Here is an 11487-nt window from a genome sequence, read left to right as displayed (position 1 = left end):
GTGTCTCTGCTGCCTTCCAGCTGTGGGGAAATTAAACTGTCCCTTTGTCCACCTTAAAAAAAAAAAAAATTTTTTTTGTAGGGTGGGGAAAGGTTCATTGTCTGAATGCTGTAGGCAGGCTTCACATTCCTATTCCCAGGTGGAATTCCTGGAGGGCTCTTGCATTCCAGCCTCCTGCATGGACCTTTCACTAAAGAGCTATAAAAGGTGATTTTTGGTTCAGTAAAAACTTCTAAAGTGCTTATTAAACCTTTAAAAGCTTAGTTTCCTATTAAGACTAATTAATTTCTGATAAGAGTCTGAAAACAGGTAAACTGTAAAGGAAGATCTTATTCTTCCTCTTCTCCTGTCCTCCCCATACATGGTTCTGAAATGAAAAAAATGTCTTTTGTCTTAAAAATGTGCTTGATCTCAGTGTGACAAAACAAACAATGTAAAGCCAAATGATAATACTTAAAAATACAAACTCAAAATGTTTTTCTTATCTAAGAAAGTTAGTACAAACTGCTTGACTTTGAAATTGTTGTGGTTTTGGTTGGACCCTAGGTTTTAAGTAAGGGTTAAAATTGGGTATTTGTTCTATGTAAGAATTTTAACTTCTATGTCATTAAAAACCTGCTTGATATAAAAAGAATATTAAAAACTTGGTTAAATGAATGTGTCAAACAAAAAAATTGTTACTAAAGAAGGGGAGTTTACTAAATTGTAGTTTCTCAATGTTTTTGCAAATATTGGTAAAAATAACTGTTTCTTAAAATTAGTGCACGTGGCCAAAAATTTCAAATAAAAATTAAGAGATCTCTTTGTTCTTGCTTTTTGCCTCTGGAGAATTAATTATAAATGGCGCCTATAAAAAAAAAATCCTAAATTTTGAAATTCAGAATTTAATGGTTTAGAGCATACATGCCTTAAGGTTTAAGAGTTTTAAAAAAAAAAAAATTGGTGCTTTGCTTTGTTTAAATGTGTTTACTTGTGCTGTACGAGGAAAATAATAATTAACCTGGCCTATGCTAACAAACTTACTTCTAGGCTTTTATCTAAATTTCTCTTGATAAGATCTTGTTCCAGGAAGACTGATTTTCTTGTCTTCTGGCCTTTACCCTTGGAGAAAACAATATATTCTCCCAGTAAAGGACTAGACTTCTTTGCAAAATTCAAGGTAACATCTAAAGCCATATGGACAAGTTACTAAAAAAATGTATATAGTATTAGGTGTCTATTTTTTTTTTCTATTCTTTCTTGCTTTTGTCAATCTGTCTGTAACAGGGTGGTCCCCAGAAAGGGGGAGGTTCCAGGTTCCCTGCCCCACCCAAGGGAGGGAGGAAGAAAACAGGATGAAAATCCAGAATACCTGAAGGAGGCGCATGGAGCCTAGAGACACGTGAAAAAAACTGCGTTAGCCTTTTGGTCATGGACTGGGTGACACAGATGTGGGTGAGACCTGTGGGGAGGAGAGAATGGCAACTTTTATCTTAATTTTAATTTTGCTCTTTTCCTTCTGGGCTTGTCTGGTTGTTTCTGACCCTTTTCTGTGGGTCCCCACTGGAAGATGCCTTAGACTTGTGGCAGGCTTTGGGGCCTTGCTTGGGCCAATCCCATTTGGACGGAGTTTTACCAACTTTGGGTGCTTAATTTAGAAACTACATTCTTTGCCTTTCCTGTATTGTCTCCTAATTGTATTAAAGTCCCTTCCATTAAAGTCTTGTATGTTTTGTGTTGATGCAGCTGATGGCAGAATGTATTTAGAACAGGCAGGTTTGGGGGTCTGGGCTGTCCCTCTCCCTGCCCTGTAACATATCTAGTGCTTGCCTAAGGAAAAAAACTTGGTATATAAAATTGTTACAGTGGCAACTCTGAGGTTGACTTAAAATTCCAGTTCTAAGGAAAAACTAAAACTAAACTAAGGTTTTGCTAAGTTTAGTAATAAAAATTTACTAACCATTTACTGAACTTTCAGGTTTACATTTTGTTTCTTATTGTAAGGAGACTAAAGTTTAATGTCATCTCAACTAAAAAAATTTTTAATTAAAAATGTGTCTAAGTTGTGCATTCTAAAGAGATAATAAATAGCTATTATAGTGTCTTACAATGCAGAGATTAGAAAGTAGGATGTAATAATTCTTAATACAAGTAAAGTGAAGGTAGTGTCTTATACTGTTGTGTGTGTTTTAACTTCTTTTCCCAGGAGTCCTGTATCTCTGTATTTTGGCCTTGACTCTATAAACTGTATAATGTTATAATTGTTTTTAATAGTCTGGACTCTGGTTAAAAATTAGTATAAAAATTTTAGCTTCTTAAATAAATCTAAAAATTTCAGTTTTGTATTTTATAAAATCCCTTGCCTGTTTGGTAATGCATCGCTGGATTTTGGCAATTGCCTATTCATTGCTTGGTTGAAAAAAAAACAACAACTATTTTATCCCATGTGCCCCTGGCAAAAAGGTGTTATATGCAAAAGTGTGTATGTGGAAAATAGTAGCATTTTAGACACAGGAGAGGAGAACAAGGTAAAGTAAAATAATTTATATCAAACACCTGTTTTATAGTTAATGACAGGAATGGTAAAAAACTAGTTAGCTTCTTCACAAAAGAGGCAGCATGGTAACTTTTGTGTTTCCTGTATTTTTCTCTCCAGTATTATATGTAGACACTAAAAATTTTTTTTTAATTAATAAATTTTATTTTTATATTCCCCATACAATTGCAATCCCCCCATTCTGACCCCAATCCCTCCCCTCCCGCCCCCCACCCCCCAAAAAGTGTCTCTGGTTCATAGTTTTTGTTGATTTTGATTTTCACTTTCTTACAGTTATTCATTTTCCTGGTCCCTTATTTAAGTTTTCTAGATTCCTGCTATGAGTGAGACCATCCGGTATTTTTCTTTTTCTTTTTGGCTTATTTCGCTGAGCATGATCCCTTCCAGCGCCATCCATGTTGTTGCAAATTGCATGTGTTTATCTTTTTTGAATGCTGAGTAATATTCCATGGTATATATGTACCACATCTTCTTGATCCAGTCATCTATTTTTGGGCATTTGGGCTGTTTCCAAAGCTTAGCTATTATAAACAGTGCTGCTATAAACATAGGGGTGCAGGTGTTCTTTGGAATTGATGTTTCTGTGTTCTTTGGGTAAATACCTAGGAGTGGAATTGCTGGATCCTGTGGAAGCTCTATGTTTAGTAGGTCCAGAAATCTCCACACAGCTCTCCACAGTGGTTGGACCAGTTTGCACTCCCACCAACAGTGCAGAAGAGTTCCTTTTTCTCCACAACCTCGCCAACATTTGTTGTTGCTAGTTTTAATTATTCAGAATTGGGAGAATATTATTCACTGTTTTGGTGTCACTTAATATCCAAGTGGTCTCTAGTCTCTATTTTTTTTTTTTTACATTTTTTTAAAGATTTATTTATTTATGCATACAAGAGCTGGGGTACAGGCCAGAGATTCAGGGGGTGAGAGGATCCACCAGAGACAGAGCGGGGAGCAGAACAGGCAGAGTGACTGAAATACACTGCTGAGGGGAGCAGCGGGTGAGACAGGAGAGGCCTGCCTCACCATGTGGGTTTCTCCCTGGCTGGCCGGGGATCGAACTTGTGCTGCAGAGGCTGTGGATTGCTTTCTAGTGCGGTGCTTATCCCCTTGCACCACCAACGAGGCCCACTTTATGTACATTTTTACCAGAGTTTTGTGCTGAAGTAGCACCAATAATAGCTTGCATTTGATTTGTATGGTTTTCATACATTCAAAGTGCTTTTCACATATCTTACTGCAACTCATCTTTCATACATCTGACTGTGAGGTAGGCGTGGACACATAATCACAAGTCAGAGAGAAGTGGACTACTACACAGAGTAGGAGCTACCTGACATCATAGAGATTGTATAAAACCTATAAAAATGTGTAATTAAAATATGTATCTTTTAGCCATCCTTGTTCTGACATCAGGTGCAGGCTCCGGAGACTAAATCAAGGGCCTAAAATCCTTTTAACACTTTTATTAAACATAGCCTTCAAGGCCTATAGTAATATGGAGGGGACTTGCTACAAAAAAAAAAAAAAAAAAAAAAAAAAGAGAGAGAGGCAAGAAAAGGGCCCAGTAAATGGCAGTTGCCATCACAGTACTCTGCCACCTCAGACTCACCCAAGGTCCCATGCGCCCCAGGGCATTCGGGACCTCAACCTCTCAATGGGCTGTCAGCTTGCATCCACTGCCAGCAACCAGGATAACTCAGCTGCAAAAAGCTGTCCCCAGGGCCATGCCTTCAGTGCCATCATACAAGGCTCTGAAAAAGGGGACTGTCCCACTCTCCAGAGAGGGAGGGGGCCAGCCCAAACCACGGGCCCGGATGGGAGCACAGGCTTGACGGTCAGCTGCCTCTGATGAAGAATTCAGTGCAGGAGAAGACCTTCTCTGAAGAAGCCCAGAGGTGAGACAAGCTCCCCTGTTTACTGTTTATATGGATAAGCCTCGGGTGACCCTAGAAGTGGCAAACAAAAAGATCATCTTTTTGGTAAATAAGGGGCCACTTGCTCTGCCTTACTCCAATTCTTTGGATTGACCTACTGCTCGATTGTCCCCCTCACTAGTAAAGATGGCCAGACTGAGCCAAGACACTTTACAGCACTGCTACCTTGCTCGCTATGAGGCTACTTGTTTGTACATTCTCAGTGGTTAAATAAAAAAAAAAAGAATAGCTTTGTGTTTCTTTGTCATTGACAAAGTTGCACCAAAAATGTTTATGAAAGTATATCTTTAAGACTGTTTTATAAAACATAAAAATATAATTGTGAAGAATTTTTGTTTGCCTGATCATAGTTGGCCAGGTCTCGTTGAGCATTGATGTTGAGCATCGGTTCAAAGGAACTGTTCATTGCAGATTTTGATTGGTACCGGTGAGTCTGTGATTTTGCAACTTGTCTGTTCACATTTAAAAAAATTATGTAAAATTTCCATTTTTCTGTAAAAATAGGTGCAATAATAATCAAAGTTTTGATGTCCTGAGTCTTCATCTTGGAGAATTACCATATTATGTTTAAACTTAACATTTTATGTACTAACATTTAGAGGGCCACATTTTGGTAACTGCAGTAACATTAAGTATCTAAAAAACCCTAAAGGCCTAGACCTGTTAATGGCTAAAGTTAAAAAAAAAAATTGTGACCTCCTTACTCTTGAACCTCATCACTCTTGAACTGAAATCTTTTGTTTTTGTTTTTCACTTGCTTGGGCCTTACATCCTCAATACCTTCATCAAGGTCGTTTCTCTCCTGGAGACCATTGAACTATGAAGCCTCCACTGTCCTTTTGAGGTCCCTTAGATCATTGCCCTGCGGTGGAGCCTTGACTGTTTCCCCTCATCGCCCACTTTCAGCAGGAAGCAGTTACTGATCAGAACGACGCCCCTTTTCCTAACTGCAGTTAGGGGCTCCATTCGCAGAAGGGGAGGAATGAGACACAGGGCAAGTTAGGGTAATTAGGCAGTTTTAGGGACACTGCAGGAGGGGACCTCTGAAGAGCTTAGGAAGGCTTCAGAGATAACAACAACTAAAGGAATGTGTTAACGTTGGCCTTGGTTTCCTTCAAGTGATAACAGAGAGTGTTTTAATTGGAGCAGCAGACTCATTTATGCAAGGAGGAAATAAAAAGGGGTTAGTATTAAGACTGATGGGAAACAGCCTTTTTTATTCAATAGCTGATGTTTAGTGACCAAATGAATAACTCTGTGACTGGCTAACTGGAGAGAGATCCCTTGTTTGAGCAGAGTAATTCTCATTTGTTACTGAAGATAATACCTCTTGCTGACTAGATAGATGGTTTAGCGTCTAATTTTCAGAGGTCATGGTATGAGATGAGCCAGAAAAAGTCAATGTTTTGTATAAGGATGGCAATTTTAAATTTTCCTGTACCTATAAACCTGTGAACACATTATGTGGCTGAACTTAACCATAATTCTGAGAATGACTAACCGATAAAAGGCTTGGTAGCTGTTGTTTTCTTAGCTGACTAGCCGTTTTTCAGGAAAAAAAAAAAATGGGGGAATGTGGAACCATGCTTAGCCGAGGTTTTGCCATTTTGTATATCCTCCACCTTGATATGTTAGTCCTTGTCCAGCCGCATTCTGGAGATTGTTTCAGCAGTCACAACCCTCGCTCCACTTGGTGACGAGAAAGCAGACCACCCCAGATGCCAATGAGGGCAGTCCTATCCATAAATGGGACAGCATCTCTAACCGTCCAATCAGTTTGAAACTGTAACCGTGCGCGCCAAAATGCCTTTGTAGTAGCCAATGAGTAATTGCCAGCTTCTTTCAAAATTCGCGCCACTCACGACCCTATAAGATACCCCAGCTTCCTCTGTTCGGGGCTCTCGACCTCTGCCGTTGCATCAGTGCGTGTCGAGGGCCCGGACTCGAGCCCGTAATAAACTCCCTTTTGCATTTACATCAGCTGTCTTTGGATTCTTGGAGGCTATGCTCGCCGAGTCTGCTGATCTTGGGCACAACAGTCACACGTGTAGAAGGTCCTCAAGCTTCTGCCATACAGGGACCAACCAGCTTCCCAAGTGTGGCCAGAGCAGGGCTTTGCTGGAGACCAGCTCCAGCTAGAAGTCGTGTCAGGGATCTCAGAGAGGAGAGGAGGCATCAGTGAAAGTTTTCTCTCAGAGGGCTGAGGAGAAGTGGAGCGAGGTAGGGGTGAGGTAGACACAGACACAAGTATCTCCTCCTGAGGGTGCAAGTATCTCCTCCTGAGGGTCTCAGCGGGTCTTTATTTATACCTTAAGGCGAGTGGTGGGATTACATCAGCGTAAGCATTGAAGCAGAACAAAGACAATCTATATATATTTTCTCATGATCATGTAAAGACTCCCTTGGCCTTATACCTGTAAGTCATTTCTTTGGTAACCTAAGAACGATTAGTTTCCTAGGTACAGCTCATTTACTAGCATGATCAATCATACAAGACAGCACAACATTTGACAACATTTAAACTTTCCCATTTACAAATGTGGGTGTAAAATTCCTATTCTATATTCAATTACTAAAATCAATCTATCTCCTAGCACTCAATTAACTTGGTTAATACATTAATTACTTCAAAGTGGTTTAAAACAACTCATCAAATCTACATAAGTTCTACTGAAGTCTAACTCTTAACAAGAAATTCCTAACCTCCACACAACCTGCAAACTATTGACCTCTTGCATACACCAGGAAATGTATTGTTGCTGCAAACAGGTACCCCCCAGGTTAGGCTATGGTTTCCAAGCACAGCTGTTTCAGGGCAGCTTGTTCTCCATAGTTCTCAGGGCCGAAACTTTTCTTTCCTAATTATACCTTTGGCAATTATTACTTCTTTTTCGATAGTTCATGCGATAGTTCATGCGTAAGAACAATAAGCCAATTGTCACCTGGGTCCGAATTAGGTTTTCACAGGCCAATTTATAACTAACTTCAGCATTCACCAAGAACAAAGAGGAGAGCATTAGCAGACATTGCCATGGAGACTCACTAGTTCATATCTTCTTTGGGAAGTGCAAGAACTCCCCTCTTCTGGGAAGTACAACTTTCCCTCTTAGGGGGAGCACAGGAACTCCCCTCTTCTCAGGAGTCTCCCCCAATGCCTGGACCATGTCAAGAGACAGCATGGAGGCGCTGTTGTGCCCAAGGTCAGCAGACTCCGCGAGCATAGCCTCCAAGAACCCAAAGACAGCTGATGCAAACACAAAAGGGAGTTTATTTCAGACTCGAGTCCGGGTTCACGGCACCTACCAACGCAGAGGCAGATACCGAGAGCCCCAAACAAAGGAAGCAGGGGTCTTTTAATAAGGTTAAATTATGCTGGCAGTTACTCATTGGCTACAAGGATGCGTTCTCCAACTTTGCCCGGCTATCATTCTAAGCTGACTGGCCAGACCAAGATGCAGCTCCAACCTGCAGCTCCAATTACATCAAGTTCACCCTCATTGGTGACCAGAGAGTAAGGGTGGAGTGAGGGTCCAAACTATCTCTGGAATGCAGTTCCCCAGCAAAACCTAAAATTCTAAAATGGCAGTTACACACAAAATGACAAAGCAATGGCTAAGAATACTTATGCTTGGTTCCACAAGTGCAGCCTGCCGCAGGGCTTGATGTCTAAGGCCGCCTTGATGGGTTGATCCATTTGTAGCCTCAAGAGGAGGTGACTCTCCGGATCAGGGGTGCTGTCCACTCTCTGGCTGAAGTGTCCTTTTTCTGGTCTGCAGGCCCATGTTACTTTGGAATAATGCCCCCAAGGGGGTGGAACCTGAGACTTTACAAAGGAGAAAAAAAGGGGGGATGGGCAAGGGTCTGCAAAAGGGAGGGAGGAGGGGTGGGCACAAAGACAGATTGGCGCCAGCTTGCTCTGCTGTTTAGCTCCCTTCTCCTTGGACCTCCTTGGAGGTCATTCCCCCCTTTGATGCCCTTGTGACTTATTTTTCTCACAAGGAGCATCACCTATTTCAGACAAGGGGGGAAATGCAAGAAATATGGGAAAGACAAACTTGTTAATGCTTATCTGGGAGACTCGTCATTTGTAACTGCGTCATAATCCCCACTCTCTGGTATGACCTTTCATTTCTGTGGGAGAAGGGTCGTCGCATCTTCTGGCTACTTCCTGCTGAATGGGATCATCGTGGAGGGTTTTCTCTGGAAGGCCTGTCCTTGCTGGTGCCACAGTTCCTGACATGATGTTAATGATGTGATGGAGGACAGGAATAGAAAAAAAAGAAAACTGAAAAAGCACCACACAAGACCAAAACCTGGCTCACACAAGGAGGTGGGGGTAGAAGAGATTAACATAACCATCACAATTGTGGAAACAAAGAGCCTTAGGTGGCAATGCCTAGATTACAAAGCATACATCCAAGCAGGTATCAGGAGGAACATCCAGTGGTAAAGATAGGAGATTGAGCCCATTGTAGAAGCTCCTGTCCCTTTCAAATTCTACAGTTATCCAAAATCAGCAATTAACTCTAAGGCTCACAAGGAGTGAGCCCCTCCCAAACCCAAGAAGACTTGTATCAGTGCAGTCCCTGCACTGGCTCTGGGCAGCACTCCCATTGCCCACCCGTGACTATGAGGTTCCTCTTTTCACCAACTCTCCCCCTCCGCGGGGCAGCAGGCTCCTGCCTGCCTGTGACCTGTACCAGCCCAGGACTTCTCTTCACTGACCTCCTTCAGCGGAGGCAGCTCCCCTCAAGGCCACCTGCCTGCAACCATGCAGGCCTCTCTCAGCAAACCTGTCCCTTTCAGGGCAGCTCTTCCTGCCCGCTTGTGTCTATGCAAGTGTACTTTATACTTTCATCTCTTCCCTAATAAGCCTGCTCTTTAAATATAAAGACTGCCTGTCTCATGGAGACTCTAGCCGCATGTTGCCAAAACAGGAACTCTGGTGAAACCTTTCCCAGAGTGGACCCAAGGACCCCGCACTCCAAACCCACTGACTCCAAAAACCCCATCATTAAGGCTTTGGTGGCGGGGTGGCAGTAATAAGGTATACAACATATCATAGTCCTAAATGTAATAGGGATTACTTTTTCCTTCCCTCAAGATGACATTTAGGATACAGCCCTAACTGAAGAGGACCTGAGACTAATATAGTTACTGCGACATAATTTTTCTCTACCATCATCCCAATTTTGTAAAATAGAAAACCAAATTTAATTTTAAACAATTTTACCTACATTTGCATAAACTCATAGGACAGAATAACCATGCAGAATGTTGTTGGCTTTGTTGAAAATTTCACAGGATCTGGAGTGAGCTTTTTAATTATCCAGTCCATGGAGGCTTCATCAAAGTCATAGTCGTACCAGACTTCACCTGAGATTTTCTCTTCTCGAGGTTCCCAGGGCTTCTTCCAGGATTTTCCCTGCCAATGGAGGTAAGCTTCCTCACCTTTCATGGAGTTCTGTGGAACCCAGTAAGCAAGGCGACAGGCTCTTCTTGGCTCATTCTACTTATCTCAACTCCAATTTTACTCCCAGAAGAATTATTCAATCAAAGCCTTGTAACAAAACGTGTTTTTTTTATTTTTAATTTTCTAGTTTAAGGAGAAATAAATAAAAGTCCCTATTGAGATTATGCAAAGACAGACATTGTCCTGAGAAGTACAAATATTGCCTACACATTTTTGGGATGAGACAAGAGAAAAACAAATGTTCCAGTTTGAGCATAAAAAAGATGCAAATTGCCACCAGAAAGATCATGGCCCAGTTAGTTTAAAGACAAGTTAACTTTTTTTAAGGATAAAACAAAACATTAAAGACCAATATTTTTTAAAAGTCAAATCCTCTTAAGTGTATTTTTCCCATGTACTTACAATATTCCCATCAACTAACAATATAAAAATAAAATGACAATTTGAAAATATAAAAAAGACACCAATACTATCACCGCTAGTAATTCTATCAACTATGCTTCTACCATTAACACCAACACTACTAATTCTAGAATAGGAGTTTAGGTTACACCAGACCAAGGGCCTTCAAAGCCCTAAGCAAGTACAATCTACTTAACTCCTGTAAAATAAGGACTGCAAGATTCTATCCTACATCAACTGAATGCAAATCAACCACTTTAATTAAGCTAAGTCCTTACTAGATTGGAGGGCTTTGATCCCACGAAATTTTAGTTAACAGCTAAATACCCTAAACAGAGAAGCCCCGGCAGAATTGAAGCTGCTTCTTTGAATTTGCAATTCAATGTGAGATTTCACCACAAGGCTTGGTAAAAAGAGGATTTAAACCTCTGTCTTTAGATTTACAGTCTAATGCTTACTCGGCCATTTTACCTATGTTCATCAACCGTTGATTATTCTCAACAAACCATAAAGACATCGGCACATTATACCTGCTATTCGGTGCCTGAGCCGGAATAGCTGGTATAGCCCTAAGCTTATTAATTTGTGCTGAACTAGGACAGCCAGGTACTCTACTAGGAGATGACCAAATCTACAATGTAATTGTAACAGCTCACGCTTTCGTAATGATCTTCTTCATGGTTATGCCAATTCTATTAGGTGGATTTGGCCACTGACTAGTTCCACTAATGATTGGGGCACCCGATATAGCATTTCCCCGAATAAATAATATAAGCTTTTGACTTTTACCACCATCATTTTTACTACTACTAGCATCCTCCACAGTTGAAGCGGGAGCTGGTACAGGATGAACCGTGTACCCAGCCCTAGCAGGAAACTTAGCCCATGCCGGAGCTTCTGTGGACCTAGCTATTTTCTCTCTACACCTGGCAGGTGTTTCATCTATTTTAGGGGCAATTAACTTTATCACAACTATTATTAACATAAAACCACCAGCAATATCCCAGTATCAAACTCCGCTATTCGTATGATCAATTTTAATTACTGCCGTGCTACTATTACTTTCACTTCCAGTTCTGGCTGCAGGCATCACTATACTTTTAACAGACCGAAATCTAAACACTACATTCTTTGACCCAGCCGGG

This window comes from Talpa occidentalis, unplaced genomic scaffold (assembly GCF_014898055.3).
Source record: "Talpa occidentalis isolate TD23 unplaced genomic scaffold, MPIMG_talOcc4v2.1 talOcc4.2, whole genome shotgun sequence".
Lineage (NCBI taxonomy): Eukaryota > Metazoa > Chordata > Mammalia > Eulipotyphla > Talpidae > Talpa > Talpa occidentalis.
The sequence above is the reverse complement of the archived record's forward strand: the minus strand, read 5'-3'. Positions refer to the sequence as shown.